This window comes from Ambystoma mexicanum, chromosome 8 (genome assembly GCF_040938575.1).
Source record: "Ambystoma mexicanum isolate Mex_15411 chromosome 8, UKY_AmexF1_1, whole genome shotgun sequence".
In the NCBI taxonomy this organism is placed as follows: domain Eukaryota; kingdom Metazoa; phylum Chordata; class Amphibia; order Caudata; family Ambystomatidae; genus Ambystoma; species Ambystoma mexicanum.
The window spans coordinates 468,863,308-468,878,298 of NC_090929.1; the positions used below are offsets into that span (position 1 = coordinate 468,863,308).

Below are 14,991 nucleotides of genomic sequence, written 5' to 3' on the forward strand. Positions count from 1 at the left end.
CAGTGGCACCTGAATCAATGATGATATTGACTGCATGAAGAAGGCCTGTAGAGGGACATAGAGTAGCCTTTACAGAGACGGGTTGGACACGAGCAAAGGCAAGAGAGGTACCCGGAGATGATGACGGGACACTCGACCTGTTCTCCGGATCTAAGGTCGAGCCATCCGAAAATCCTGGCTCTTCTTGGGACGTCGAGGACACTCTTTCACAATATGTCCAGTGGTGCCACAATAAAAGCATGCATTGTCCACCCTTCTACGTTCCCTCTCTGATGTTGTGATAGGACTACGTAAACCTCCCACTTGCATAGGTTCTTCTGTACTGGAAGCAGGAGTACTAGCAAGAGTAGGATGGGAAGAGACCCCCAACTCAGCTCTACGCTCTGATCGTCGTGCATCTACCTGCAAGACGAGATCAACCAATTCCTGATATTGAGTAGGCATAGAAGGGATCACTGATAAAGCATCTTTCATGGGGTTACTCAACCCCCTATAAAAGACCACCGCCCGCTTGTTTTCTGGCCATGATGTTTCTGCAACTAGCTGATTGAAACGGGTGATGTATTCTATCAAAGTCCTTCTACCCTGAGTCAGTTCCAAAAACTCCAAATCCCTGGACTGCGCCTTGTGTCGAGTATCGAATACTCGAGACATTTCTAGAACCAACAAATCAAAGTCGTAAAGGACTGGGCTATTATTCTCTAGCAGGGGATTAGCCCAAGCGGCAGCCGTTCCGGCTAAATGGGAGAGGGCGAAGGCGGCTTTAGTAGTGGAAGTAGGAAAAGCCAAAGGTCTGCATAAGAAGTGTAACTTGCACTGATTAACAAAGGTTCTGAATTTCTTGGGGTCACCTTGATAGCGTTCCGGAGCAGCCAGGGGGGAAGGAGATGGGAGGATCATTGGAGTCGGGACTGTAGAAGTAGCCAATGGAGGGGGTGTAGTGAAGGAGCTGGCATCTCCAAACTCAGGGTCTGCAGGAAGGGAATGCTGAACACTTTGTATGGAATCCAACCTTTGGTGGATCACTGTGTTCGCGGCTGCCATATCTGCCCTTAATATTGTAATTGCCTGGACTAAAGCAGCTATGGGTTCTTCCGTGGATCCCTGCATCGTCAAACACGACTATACGGCTTCTCAGTCTGTTCTGACTTGAGTGTCGTGTAGACCGATGAGTCCTCTGTCCCCAAGTGACGCACAGGGGAACTTAATAGAAACCCGCTGTGCGACCTTTGAGGCCACAGGTGGGAGATGTCTTCCCAGATCCACGGAGCCTCTGGAACACCGATGCTGCTGTCGAGAAGGAACGGGGTTAAGTACCAGGCAATCACAACACAGTCAGATAAACAAAAGGATCTAAAATGTCTTACCTATCTGGTGTAAGGGTAACCCAGGTAACCTAGTAGAGAGGCTCGAGGCTCAGTTGATGCGGCGGTCCCTGGAATGGTAGAACCGCAGGTTAGCGTGGATGAAGGGCTAGCCACCTGTAGGAGAGAGGGCTTGACTTGAATCCCAAAAAGGGAAAGGGCGTAGAAGTTCAGCAAGGTAACCAGGGATGATCCAAAGGCAAGTCGAGGTGAAGTCCAAAATCCGGCAACAGGTCAACAGTTCCAAGCAAAGGTACAAAAGGGGTGTCCGAGGGAGTCCGAGGTAGAGTTCCGTGATCAAGATAGCAAGGAGCAAGTAGTAACGCCAAACAGGGTCTGAAGCCAGCTGAGAAGCAATGAGTGTTCTGTCTCTCAGACCTTTATACTGTGTGTCTGGGAGTCATGTGACATCTCTGGATCATGTGACGTCCAACAAGGACACGTGACTCTGGATCACGTGACCGACGTGGTGACGTAACACCGCCCCTTCTGCCATACGCTCTCCAAGGCAATTGCCAATGCAGAAAGGGCTGCAATCGAGCCCGTACACCAAAGCTGGTACAGGGTTTCCGGTTCTTTGGGTTAACCGAATCACCTGAGCCTGGAACCGTGGGAGGGGATGGTGGAGATATGTGAGCAGTGTTCTGATGTGTAGCGAACTGGTGTGCAGAGGATCGTCTAACACCCGCGCAGATAAGGCTGTTACCGGACCTGGGTCCGAGGTCCCTCGTTCAGAGGCTAAAGCTACCAACAGTTCTGAGAGGCCTGACAAGGCCTTGTCGGTGAAAGCTGTTTCTCACCGTTCCCGCTCTTGTGGTGACACCAGACCTGTTGAGGGGGCAAAGAAGCAAAGTTCTTCTTTTACCAGCAGTGCCAAGGTCCTTCCTTCGAAGGCTAATTTGGCGGTTGGTATGTCACAAAAACATTCCAGGCCTCACAGTACCGACTCTGCCGAGGTCCCTTATGTTAAGGCTAAAGTTAAGACCCCTGATCCATCGACGGGGACCCCTGCCTCACTTCCTCACGTGCCGCAGTTCCCCTCAGATGATGACAAAATGGCGCCCGTTCCCGCCACGACTGTGGCGGCCATTTTGGGAGCTACCCCTACAACTACGCCATCGTCCTCAGGTGTAGGGCTTGGCCCCTTGGGTGAAAATAGAGTCCCTTGTGCGCATCCTTATCGGCCAGTTTATGACTGGAACGCTTGGATGCCTCTTCCGCACAATGTTTCGCTGCCTGCAGGGTTGGTACCGTTGATTTATGTGGATACGTCGGTGGAGAGGCCAGTGTGGCACCCGTCCCCGTTATGTCCCTGGATTTGTCCACCTCATGAGAGGCCTCCTCAGGTTTCGAAGCAGTCCCCGAAGGAAGCTTTTTTCGGTAAATGTCAAACGCTTATGCGTACCGACCCCATGAGGGAGTATTTCAAAAGGCTTTTTAGGGAGATATGTCCTCCCGCGCCTCCGGCTCCACCTCTTCCTCTGGTGGTTCCGCCGTCGCCTCCCTTGCCCACTGTCAGGTTTCATGGGGTTTGGTTGAATGAGGTGGAATGAGTGTATGATTAACATAAATTATGGTTTGGGCCTTAACTTTTAGTGCAGAGTGTGGAGAGCTTCCCAAGCCAAAATGGAGACTTCCAAAAGGATCAGTGATTCGTCAGAAGTAAAAGAAAGGCATTGTTAGAAACTTCTAAACTGCCTTTCATTGTCAGCAGCCCAGCAGGAAGGTCTTATGTTTGAAGCTCTGAAGATTTAGAAACTTTAGCTAGGCCCTTGTGCCTAGGATTTGTTAATTGGATCAGGAAAGTGTTGGAGAATTTAAGAAGAAAGTCAGAAACGTTCCAGTAAAAGAAAGAAGCAAGCTAAGTGACTTTATAATTTTTAACTGAACTTCGTGAAATTCAAGAAGAAGTTATTTTTCTATACAGTTTATTAACTAGTTCCTGTTTTCTTATTCTTAGTTTAAAGAGTAGTTAGTTTTGTTCTTTTAAGACTTTATTTTTTGGATTTCTTGAACAGTACTGTTATTTAATGAACTGCGCAACATATTTAGCGCGTGGCAAGTTGGTGTGTGGAAGCCTGTTCATCTTTTCAGCGTCGAGTGTTTTTTTGGCCGTATAAAAATGATTGAGCACTGTTCCTTCTTACGGTAACAGTGCTTTCTTTTAACGTCGGGCTAGCGCTAGAAATCTTACACTGTCTGCGCAAGTGACAGTGTTATAGATACGCGTTCCAGAAACGTTATGTTTTATTTACTAACATTCTAACCTGGCACGCGTACCTCATATAGCTGCCTCTGCAAGGATCAGTGTACGGAGCTCAGTAATTTCCTCTTTCCTACTTGAACAAATAAAATTAAGGAGGGAGAAATACTGATCTACTACGCATGCGCATATGCCATTTTGAACTCTATTTTCTGTTCCTATGCGCACACCATTTTAGAAGGAAAAGGAATATCTTTACGCATGCGCATAACTCTAGTCAAGTGAACGCTTCCTTGAAGAGTGATATTTTTACGCAAGAAAAGATCCAATTAATGAACACTCCTTTCTTTCCACATGCACAAACAATTCTAAAAGGAAGAAGCAAGAGTGTCATATTTGAAATCTGTGTTAAAGTTAGAGATTTACACAAAAGACGGACCTAGCATTTCCAGATGGGCGTGTGTGTGTTTTGGAATTTGAACTGCTAGAAGATTAATTCATGGAACCGAGAGAGTGAGCTAAAGATAGCAGTTTTCCAAATTCTGAATTGAAGAAGTTAGTAAGAGCATCAGAGACTCTATTTTTTCTTCAGTAAGAAAACTAACACTTCCTCTAAGTTATCAATAGAGGATATTCAGGCATGGTGGCGTGTTTATTTACTCAATTCGATAAAGAGAAGTCAGAGCCTAGGAAAAGAAAGGTTAGTGACTAAAGTGTATTTGTTGTTATTTTATCTACAGGTTAAGAGATATAAAGAAGCTGAGCAAAACCTGAAGTTTATAATTTTGTCCCATTTTCCCCCTTTCCCTTGGGGATGCTCTCAACTGAACTGTTTGTTACCAGTTAAGAGGTTAGCATCCAAAGGGGACTGCAGGGGCTCAACAGCTTCCGCGGACAACATCCTGATTGAAGATAAAGCCTGACAGTATGAAAGGCCAGAAAAAATAGTCCGCCAAGCTTTCATGAACCCCGAGTCCTCAATGGAGGCGTTAAGTGTTTTAGTGAGGGAATTACAGGAGGAATTAAAGGTGGCTTATCAAGAGAATAAGAATTTAGGAAAACGGCTAGACAAGTTATGTGAAAAGATGGCACAGAATCAGGGAATTGGGAGAGAATTTTCAGATGAATTCCCCCCGGAACTGGTAAGGGCTGGTGAGGAGAGAGGTGTAGGTAGAGGTGACGGGGCAGAAGGAGGTTTTAGGGCATTAGTTATGCCAGTACCTTTGGCAGCCCCAGAGCGTTACTATGGTGATTCCAGTAAATTTCAGACATTTTTAAGTCAATGTGAGTTGCACTTTCTTAGTCGGGCAGAATTATTTCCTTCTGATGCGTCCAGGGTTACTTTTATGATGTCTTATTTATCTGGAGAGGCTTCTACTTGGGCAGGGTTACTGGTCAGACAGAAGAGTTTGTCTTTAAAACATTTTCCTCTTTTTATGGAAGAATTTAAGAAAATGTTTGATAAAAGACAAATCTCCTTAGAAGTAGATGGAGAATTGTTAGATTTGCGTCAAGGAAACAGAGACTTGGTCACGTATATCACAAAGTTCAGGTCTTTGGTTTTAGAATCTAAGTGGCCAGAAGAAAAGAGGTCTTCTCTTTTTTATCGCGGTCTCAAGGAAGAGTTGAAGGATGCCTTGTCCAGTGTAGTTCAGCACCCTTCCTCTTGTGATGAATTGATTGATTTAGTGGTTCAGTTGGATTATCGTTTAAATGAAAGGAGAGCAGAAAGGTGTCACTGTACTCAGGGGGAGGTAAGGTAGTCCTTAGAGGAGATCGTTCAAAGTTTGAGGTGGGTAGTAAAGAAGTGAAACCAAGGGTAAATGATCAACAGATTAGAATAAAAGGTCCTTTATCTAAAGAGGAAAAGGCTAGGAGGCGTGAGAATAATTTGCGTTTATATTGTGGTAGGGGAGGTCACTTTTTAGGAAATTGTCCCTTTACACCCAAAAGATATTCATCAGCTTGTGGAAAAGGACAGTAGATTGCACATACTGTTCAGTCAGCGGTTCCACACATAACTGTAAATGTATCATTGTATCTGAAGGAGGAAAAGAAAGGCTATGGATCGGTAGTGATAGATTCAGGGGCCACCGGGAACTTTATGGATTGGGGAGTAGCTAAGGCTTTGGGAATACCACTTGTGAGGAAGGAAGTGGTGGAACAGGTTCGGGCTGTAGATGGAACTTCTCTTTCTTCAGGTCCTATAACTCATGAAACTGGTGTCCTGGTTATGGATTTAATTGGAGGTCATAGAGAAGAAATCTCATTTGATTTGGTTGATACACCACTTTTGAAAATAATTGTAGGCATGCCATGGCTTACCCTACATAATCCTAAAATTGATTGGAGTAGGCGAGTGGTAGAGTTACAGTCTAGTTTCTGCTTAGAAAACTGTTTTTTGAAAGGTAATCCTGGGAGGGAAAAAAACACAAGGTTTGGTTTCTTCTTTTCTGACAGGCGCAGAAATTACAGTCCATAATAGAGGAGCGGTGCTAGGACATCTTCCGGAGTGTTATCAAGGTTACAAGGAGGTGTTTGGTGAAAAGGAAGCAGGAGAATTACCTCCACATAGGAGTTTTGACTTTAAAATTGATTTGGAGCCCAGGGCAGTTTTACCAAGTAGTCGAGTGTATGCATTAACGGAAAAGGAGAATGATTATCTTAAAGAGTACCTAGCACAAAATGTGGCTAAGGGTTTTATTCACCATTCTCAATCTCCAGCCGCATCTCCATTATTTTTTGTACCAATGTCTGATGGGTCTCTTAGAACATGCATCGATTACCGAGCTGTGAATAGGATTACAATCAAAAACCGGTTTCCTCTCCCTCTAATTTCGGAAATCTTGAATCAGGTCCAGGGAGCCACAATTTTTTCCAAACTTGATTTACGTGGTGCCTATCATCTGGTGCGAGTCCAGGAAGGTGATGAGTGGAAAACGGCATTCAAAACCCGATTTGGTCTTTATGCGTACCTGGTAATGCCTTTCGGTTTATGCAATGCACCAGCTGCCTTCCAATTTTTTATGGATGAAGTTTTAAGAGATGTTTTTGACATATTTGTGATAGTATATATCAATGATATTTTGATTTATTTTCAGGATTTAGAGTCTCACAAAATTCATGTTAGTAAGGTTCTACAAAGACTCAGAGAGAATCATTTGTTTGCTAAATTAGAGAAATCTCAGTTTCATACTAATTCTGTGGAATTTTTGGGATACATTGTTTCACCCAAGGGGTTGGAGATGAATCCGAACAAAGTTCAAGCCATCACGGATTGGCCAACACCAACGAAAGTAAAGGAAATTCAAAGCTTTTTAGGTTTTGTAAATTTCTACAGAAGATTTATTGAAGGATTTTCTCAGTTGGTTACTCCCATAACAAAACTTTTAAGGAAATGTGCCAAATTTGTGTGGTCTACAGAGGCAGAGGAGGCATTTCAAGAATTAAAGAAAAGGTTCAGTTCGGCCACTATTTTGGTTCATCCAGATCCATCTCAGCCTTTTTATGTAGAAGCTGATGCATCGAATCTTGCCATGGGCGCTGTTCTCTCTCAGAAACATCGAGATACGGGACAACTTCATCCAGTTGCTTACTATTCTAAAAAGAAATTCTATGGCAGAACAAAATTATACAATTTCAGATCGTGAATTATTGGCAATTAAGTTTGCTTTTGAAGAGTGGAGGCATTTTTTAAAAGGAGCAAGACATACAGTGACTGTGTTAACAGACCATAGAAATGTGCTTTTTTTTTAAATCAGCCAAGACTCTCACACCAAGGCAGTTAAGATGGTCTTTGTTCTTTGCTGATTATGATTTTATAGTGACATTTAAGCCAGGTAGGCTTAATGTAAAGGCTGACGCTTTATCACGTCAATTTCCTGGAAGAGAGATAGAATCAGAGAAGGAGATGATATCAATTATTGATCCATGTCGTTTTATTTCAGCCGGAATACAGAAAATTGAGGATGTTGAGGAAGAAGTTCGAAAGTCAGTATCAATAGCACAGATGGAGGAATGGGTCAGAAAGGACCCGGTTCGAAAAATTGAGAAAGGATTGCCGTATTTTGAAAATAAACTTTACTTACCTATTTTGGAGTTGAGAGAGAGAGTAATAAGAGACTGTCATGAATCTATGCTGTCTGGACATCCAGGTTTCAGAAAGACACTAGAGTTGGTTAGGAGGAGTTTCTGCTGGGAGAAGATGCGTCAGGACATCTTAAATTTTGTAAAGACCTGTGCTGTTTGTGCTCAAATGAAGAATCAAACCGGAAAATCAGTTGGGTCGTTGGAGCCGTTGCCCTTTCCACCTGGTCCTTGGCATACAATTTCCTTGGACTTCATTACAGATCTTCCTTGTGACAAGGGTTGTACATCTATTTTAGTTGTTGTGGATCTTTTGTCAGAAGAGGCTCATTTTGTTCCAATGGAGGGAGAGGTTACTGCAGACAGTTTGGCCAAAGTCTTTTTGCGGGAAATAGTTAAACTGCATGGTCTTCCTAATCAAATTATCTCAGATAGAGGTCCTCAATTTATCTCAAGATTCTGGAGGGTTTTTTTTTTGTAAGAGTTTGGGAGTGGAAGTAAGTTAATCATCAGATTATCATCCTGAGACCAATGGACAAGTAGAAAGGGTTAATCAAGAACTGGAGAAGTATTTGAGGTGCTATCTAAAGGCAGGTGAAGAATGGGTGGATTTGATTTGGCTTGCCGAATTTGCTTATAATAATTGTGCTAAAGATTCAACTAACATGTCTCCGTTTTATCTTGGAAGAGGTTTTCACCCACGGTTTTTAAGTTTTGAAATTACTGAAGAGTCAGAGAATCCTGGAGTTGAGGTTCGATTACAAATTATGAGGAAGAATTTGGAAAGAGCTAAAAAGGTACTTTTTGATAGTAAGCAGAAGTACAAAAGGTTTGCAGATCAAAAAAGGAGATTGGGTCCTGAATATAAAGTTGGTGACCTGTTTTGGCTTTCGACTAGGCATTTGAGAATTAAGGGTAAAAACAAATTTAGTCCACGTTTTGTAGGCCCATTTGAAGTTGAAAAGGTGATTAATCCAGTGGCAGTACGGTTAAAACTACCACTTCCTTGAAAATACATCCAACCTTCCACATTAGTCTATTAAAACCTGTGATTCATGGGACTAGAGTTTTACCACCACCTTCACCAGTTCAGTTAGAAAATTCATCTGAGGAGTTTGTGGTTAAGAGAATTGTAGATTCCAGGAGGTTAAGAGGGAAACTACAATATTTGATAGACTGAGAAGGGTTTGCACCTGAGGAACGTACATGGGAGGATGATTTGAATGTGCATGCACCACAATTAGTGGCAAACTTTCATAGAAAGTATCCTTCTAAAGTTGGCCCTGGGACAGGGCGTTAGGGGGGGGGGATACTGTCAGGTTTCATGGGGTTTGGTTGAATGAGGTGGAATGAGTGTATGATTAACATAAATTATGGTTTGGGCCTTAACTTTTAGTGCAGAGTGTGGAGAGCTTCCCAAGCCAAAATGGAGACTTCCAAAAGGATCAGTGATTCGTCAGAAGTAAAAGAAAGGCATTGTTAGAACATTCTAAACTGCCTTTCATTGTCAGCAACCCAGCAGGAAGGTCTTATGTTTGAAGCTCTGAAGATTTAGAAACTTTAGCTAGGCCCTTGTGCCTAGGATTTGTTAATTGGATCAGGAAAGTGTTGGAGAATTTAAGAAGAAAGTCAGAAACGTTCCAGTAAAAGAAAGAAGCAAGCTAAGTGACTTTATAATTTTTAACTGAACTTCGTGAAATTCAAGAAGAAGTTATTTTTCTATACAGTTTATTAACTAGTTCCTGTTTTCTTATTCTTAGTTTAAAGAGTAGTTAGTTTTGTTCTTTTAAGACTTTATTTTTTGGATTTCTTGAACAGTACTGTTATTTAATGAACTACGCAACATATTTAGCGCGTGGCAAGTTGGTGTGTGGAAGCCTGTTCATCTTTTCAGCGTTGTGTGTTTTTTCGGCCATATAAAAATTATTGAGCACTGTTCCTTCTTACGGTAACAGTGCTTCCTTTTAACGTCGGGCTAGCGCTAGAAATCTTACACTGTCTGCGCAAGTGACAGTGTTATAGATACGCGTTCCAGAAACGTTATGTTTTATTTGCTAACATTCTAACCTGGCGCGCGCACCTCATGAAGCTGCCTCTTCAAGGATCAGTGTCCGGAGCTCAATAATTTCCTCTTTCCTACTTGAACAAATAAAATTAAGGAGGGAGAAATACTGATCTACTACGCATGCGCATATCCCATTTTTTAACTCTATTTTCTGTTCCTATGCGCACACCATTTTAGAAGGAAAAGGAATATCTTCACGCATGCGCATAACTCTAGTCAAGTGAACGCTTCCTTGAAGAGCAATATTTTTACGCAAGAAAAGATCCAAATAATGAACACTCCTTTGTTTCCACATGCACAAACAATTCTAAAAGGAAGCAAGAGTGTCATATTTGGAATCTTTGTTAAAGTTAGAGATTCACACAAAAGACGGACCTAGCATTTCCAGACAGGCGTGTGTGTGTTTTGGAATTTGAACTGCTAGAAGATTAATTCATGGAACTGAGAGAGTGAGCTAAAGATAGCAGTTTTCCAAATTCTGAATTGAAGAAGTTAGTAAGAGCATCAGAGACTCTATTTTTTCTTCAGTAAGAAAACTAACACTTCCTCTAAGTTATCAATAGAGGATATTCAGGTTGGTGGCGTGTTTATTTACTCAATAAAGAGAAGTCAGAGCCTAGGAAAAGAAAGGTTAGTGACTAAAGTGTATTTGTTGTTATTTTATCTACAGGTTAAGAGATATAAAGAAGCTGAGCAAAACCTGAAGTTTATTATTTTGTCCCATTTTCCCCCTTTCCCTTGGGGATGCTCTCAACTGAACTGTTTGTTACCAGTTAAGAGGTTAGCATCCAAAGGGGATTGCGGGGGCTCAGCAGCTTCCGCGGACAACATCCTGATTGAAGATAAAGCCTGACACCCAGGTGCCTCCCCCAACTCTTCCGCCTTTGCCCCCATTGTCCCCTGTGGACAAGGCAGCACCCGACATGGTTCAGCAGGATCCTGATCTGTCGGATGATGCACAAGGCGATCAGGACAGCGAGGACCTTCCCCGCTCTATCAGAGCTTTTCATGACCGGGTACTGGACATAATGAACTTCTTAGATGTTCCAGTGCCTGAGGCACCCGCTCCGCAGGAGGGCGTGCTTTCTGGGGCGTTCACCCTGTCTCCCTTGGAGCGTACCGGCCTGTTCTTGCAGAAGGACGTTCTGGCCGAGGTCAGCAGAGTATGAGAAAAGCCAAACTCTGGACTTTTTGTCAATAAGAAAATTGACGCTAGATACAGGCTGCATTCTTCGGAAGAGGTGGCCCTGTCGTCTTGTCCGCCCCCCTCCTCCACAGTGGTGGCTGTGGCCACTTGCAGTCCAGGCCTGCAGCATCCTCTTCCACAACGGCTACTCAGGTTCTGGGAAAGGAGGACAAGCTCCTAGAGTCCTTCGGGTGGAAAATCTTTGGTAACTCGGCCTTGCAGCTCAGGCAGGCCAACGCTGAATCGATATTAGTGGGAGCTAACATGCGGATGTGGAAGGGTCTGTCAAAGTTTGATGAGTTTATCCTGGTCGAGAAGCTGGAAGACTTTAAAGGAGGCCTTTCCGATGCCAGGGTCTTGGCCCAGGATCTCCTGGAGGATGCGGCTCGTCACGTAGACACCTCGGCTCGGGGCCTTATGCTGGGGGTTGATACCTCACGGCAGGCGTGGCCGCATGCAACTAAATTCTCAAAAGAAGTGCAGGACAAGGTGCTGGAACTTCCGTTCGATGGGAAGGAGGTCTTTCATGCTACAACAGATGTAGAGCTCACCAAGACGAAGGATAGCACTAGACAGCTAAGTCCTTGTCTGTCCTGGTTAAGGCTCGTTTCAAAACTCAGAGACGTTGTCGCAAAGTTGACCTTCCTCTGGCTTTAGGGGCTTTATCGACCGCAAATCTCGCAGAGTGGATACCTCTGTGTGGAATAACCGCCGTAGGCAACAACGGACGCAGTTTTTCTCCCGTTCCTCAGCCTCCTCCTCAGATTCAGGTGGCACCGCCACCGATAAACCTACTAAATGAGGGTTTTCCGCGCTCCCACGAGACCCCGGTGGGAGGATGCATTGCGTCTCATTGAGAGGCGTGGCAGGCCATCACAGAAGACAGATGGGTCTTGTCAGTCGCTTGAGCGGGCTTCCGCTTACCTCTACCCCCTACCCCACTCCTCAACCCTCCTTTTCAGCTGTCGGGCTCGCCCTCCCTCAAAGCCGAGGTTCAGAAACTTCTGGACCTCAGAGCTGTGGAACCCGTTCCCCTTGGGGAGCGAGGGGAGGGCTTCTACTTCCGGCTGTTTACAGTGCCCAAACCCAACCACGCTGGCCTGCGCACCATCCTAGACCATTCCCAGTTCAATCTTTTCCTACCCCAAGAGAAATTCAAGATGATCACGCCCAGCCAGATACGGTCCTCCTTGCAGATGGGCGATTGGCTCAGCGTTGTGGATCTTCAGGATGCGTACATGCATATCCTGATTTGGAACCCACACAGGAGATATCTCCGCTTCTCTTTGGGAGAGGAACACTTCCAGTTTCGAGTGCTTCCTTTTGGCTTCAGCTCGGCGCCCGTGTCTTCATGAAGCTGATGTCGGTGATTGCGGCCTATCTTCATCTCCAGGGTATCCATGTGTATCCGTATTTGGACGACTCGCTCTTACGCAGCCCTTGTCCGCTGGCAGCAGCGGTCAATCTCCAGTCTCTCCTTCAGCTCCTGTTCCATCTTGGGCTGTCGGTGAACTGGTGGAAATCTTCCATGATGGTCTTGCAGGACCTGATTTTCCTGGGTTTTCTCTGGAACACGATCGACTGCAGAGTGTATCTCACCGGGGACAGAATGGCGGATCTGCTAGCCACGTGTCAGATGTTTGCGCAGTCGGAGAGCATGTGGGCCTGGTGATTCCAGAGGCTTCTGGGCCTCATGGCCTCGTGCATGCTGGCTCTTCCTCTTGCTCCTCTCAAGATGAGACAGACCCAGATGGCTCTTCGGAGTTCCTGGCGTCAGGCTGTGGACCCAGATTCCAAGCTGATAATGATTCCGGATTCCATGAGAGTGGACCTGGATTGGTGGCCATCTCTCAGCAACCTGTCGGTGGGTGCACGGGTTCAGGAACCAAGCCCCACTGTGACGATCACAACGGACTCCTCCCTTCTGGGGTGGGGTGCGATGTTGGATCTTCTTCAGGTTCCGGACCTCTCGTCGCCTCAGGACAAGCTCCTGCACATAAATCATTTGGAGCTTCTGGCAATCTTCCTAGCGCTCAGGGCGTTCAGACCGCTCATTGCCAACAAGGTGGTCCGCATACGCACGGACAATGTGTTGTCAATGTATTTCATCAACAAGCAAGAGGGAACAAAGTCTCCCCCCTCGTGGACCTGTCCATCCAGATATGGGAATGGGCCGTGCTTCATGGGGTCTGGCTGCTTGCAGTGCACATCCCAGGCCAGCTGAATGTCACAGCGGATGCCCTCAGCCGGTGTTCAGTGGTCAGCTACAAGTGGGAGTTGAAGGCGGAGGTCCTCTCATGGATTTTCTTGCGTTGGGGCACACCGGAGGTGGACCTCTTCGCTACGGCGGTAAACAAGAAGCTTCCTCAGTATGCCTCCAGAGGGGGGCTGGGAGCCTCCTCTCTGGGGGATGCTCTCGAGATTCCATGGCACAACATGAGAGCTTACGCCTTCCCGCCACTGCCTTTAGTCCATCGAGCAATTTGGAAACTGAAGAACTCGGAGAACTGTTCCCTTCTACTCATAGCCCCATGGTGGCCGGCCAGGTTTTGGTTCTCAGAACTTCAACACCTGTCGGTGTATCCGCCAATCAGGTTACCAGTGACCCCCGATCTTCTTCATCAAGGGGAACAGCAGATGTGGCACCCCTCCCCACAATCGCTCAGCTTGGCGGCATGGTGCCTGAGTTCAAGTCTTTAGACTATCTTAACTTGTCTACGGATAACATGCGTATTATCCAGGCAGCCAGGAAACCCTCAACCAGATCCCAATACAGGAATAAATGGCTCAGGTTCTGTAATTGGTGTTTGGAAAAGCAGTTGGATCCAAGGGCGGCTACGATTGACACGGTGCTGTCCTTCGTGTCCTCCGTAGCAGAGTCGGGTGTTCACGTTCTGTCATGCAGAACTTACCTTTCAGCGGTTTCCGCTTATCTTTCCACAGACCAGTGCTCTTATTCTCTGAGTAACCCAGTGGTTAAGAGGCATTTTACAGGCTTGACACGCCTCTACCCTCCGGTTTCTAGTCCGCACCCGCCCTGGGACCTAAATGTAGTCCTGACGGCGTTGTGCCATAAACCCTTTGAACCAATGGCCACGGTGGACCTCAAGTACCTATCCTGGAAAGTGTCCTTTCTGGTCGCTGCTACGTCAGCGAGGAGAGTGAGTGAGCTCCAGGTCTTGTCAGTGGAGCATCCTTTCTTGGTCTTTCACAAGGTCAAGGTAGTCCTACGGACAAACCCGGCCTTTCTACCGAAAGTGGTAACTGAATTCCATATGAATCAGTCGATCTCCCTACCGGTCTTTTTTCCGAACCCTGCCTCAGAGGCTGAAAGGGTCTTGACGTCAGAAGAGCCCTTAAGTTCTACCTTGACAGGACTTCCGAGCTTAGGAGTTCTTCTCAACTTTTTGTGACTTTTGGCAACCCTCAGGGTAAGCAGGCGTCTAAGGCGACTATTTCTCGGTGGATCACCACCTGCATCACAGAGTCTTTCACCATCCAAGTGCTGAAACCTCCTAAGGGTATTCACGCGCACCTGGTGCGGGGCAAGGCAGCCGCGGTTGCTTTTCAGAAATATGTCCCCTGGGAGTCCATCGCTAGGGCAGCTACTTGGGCCTCCCCATCTGCTTATTGTAAGCATTATTGTCTTCACATGAGCTCAAGAGCTGATGCTCAGTTTAGTCAGGCTGTGCTGAAGAACCTTTTTCATTTAGGGGTATTTCCACCCACCCGTAGTTCCTGTTAGGAGTGCTTGGGAATCTCCCATAAGTATGGAGGAAAGGGGACGGGACGTAGGAGTATAACCAGGTTACTCACCGTAGTGACCACCTTACTCCTAGTCCATAGTCAACTTTCCTCCATACGCCCGCCGTCCCCTCTAATAAGGTTGCTCTGTTATTGCTAATAGGTCTCTGACCTGGCGATAGAAAAGGACTGATGGGCGATGCATGGGGCAGAGCCAAGGTGGGCGGGGTTACGGCCAAGTGCCGGGCCCTGCACAAGAAAGAGAGGAAGGACAACATTTTTGGAAGAAATGTTTTGATGCTTTTTTACAAAGTGCTCCGGTCCCGTCCCATAGGACGGAGAG

General features: G+C 45.8%; 1 protein-coding gene across 1 annotated transcript in view; it reads left to right on the top strand.

Annotated features, from left to right (window-relative positions):
• TTLL10 (tubulin tyrosine ligase like 10) overlaps window positions 1–14,991 on the top strand; it is a 1,071,284-nt gene that overhangs the window by 674,122 nt on the left and 382,171 nt on the right. The gene's annotated exons all lie outside the window — the stretch shown is intronic.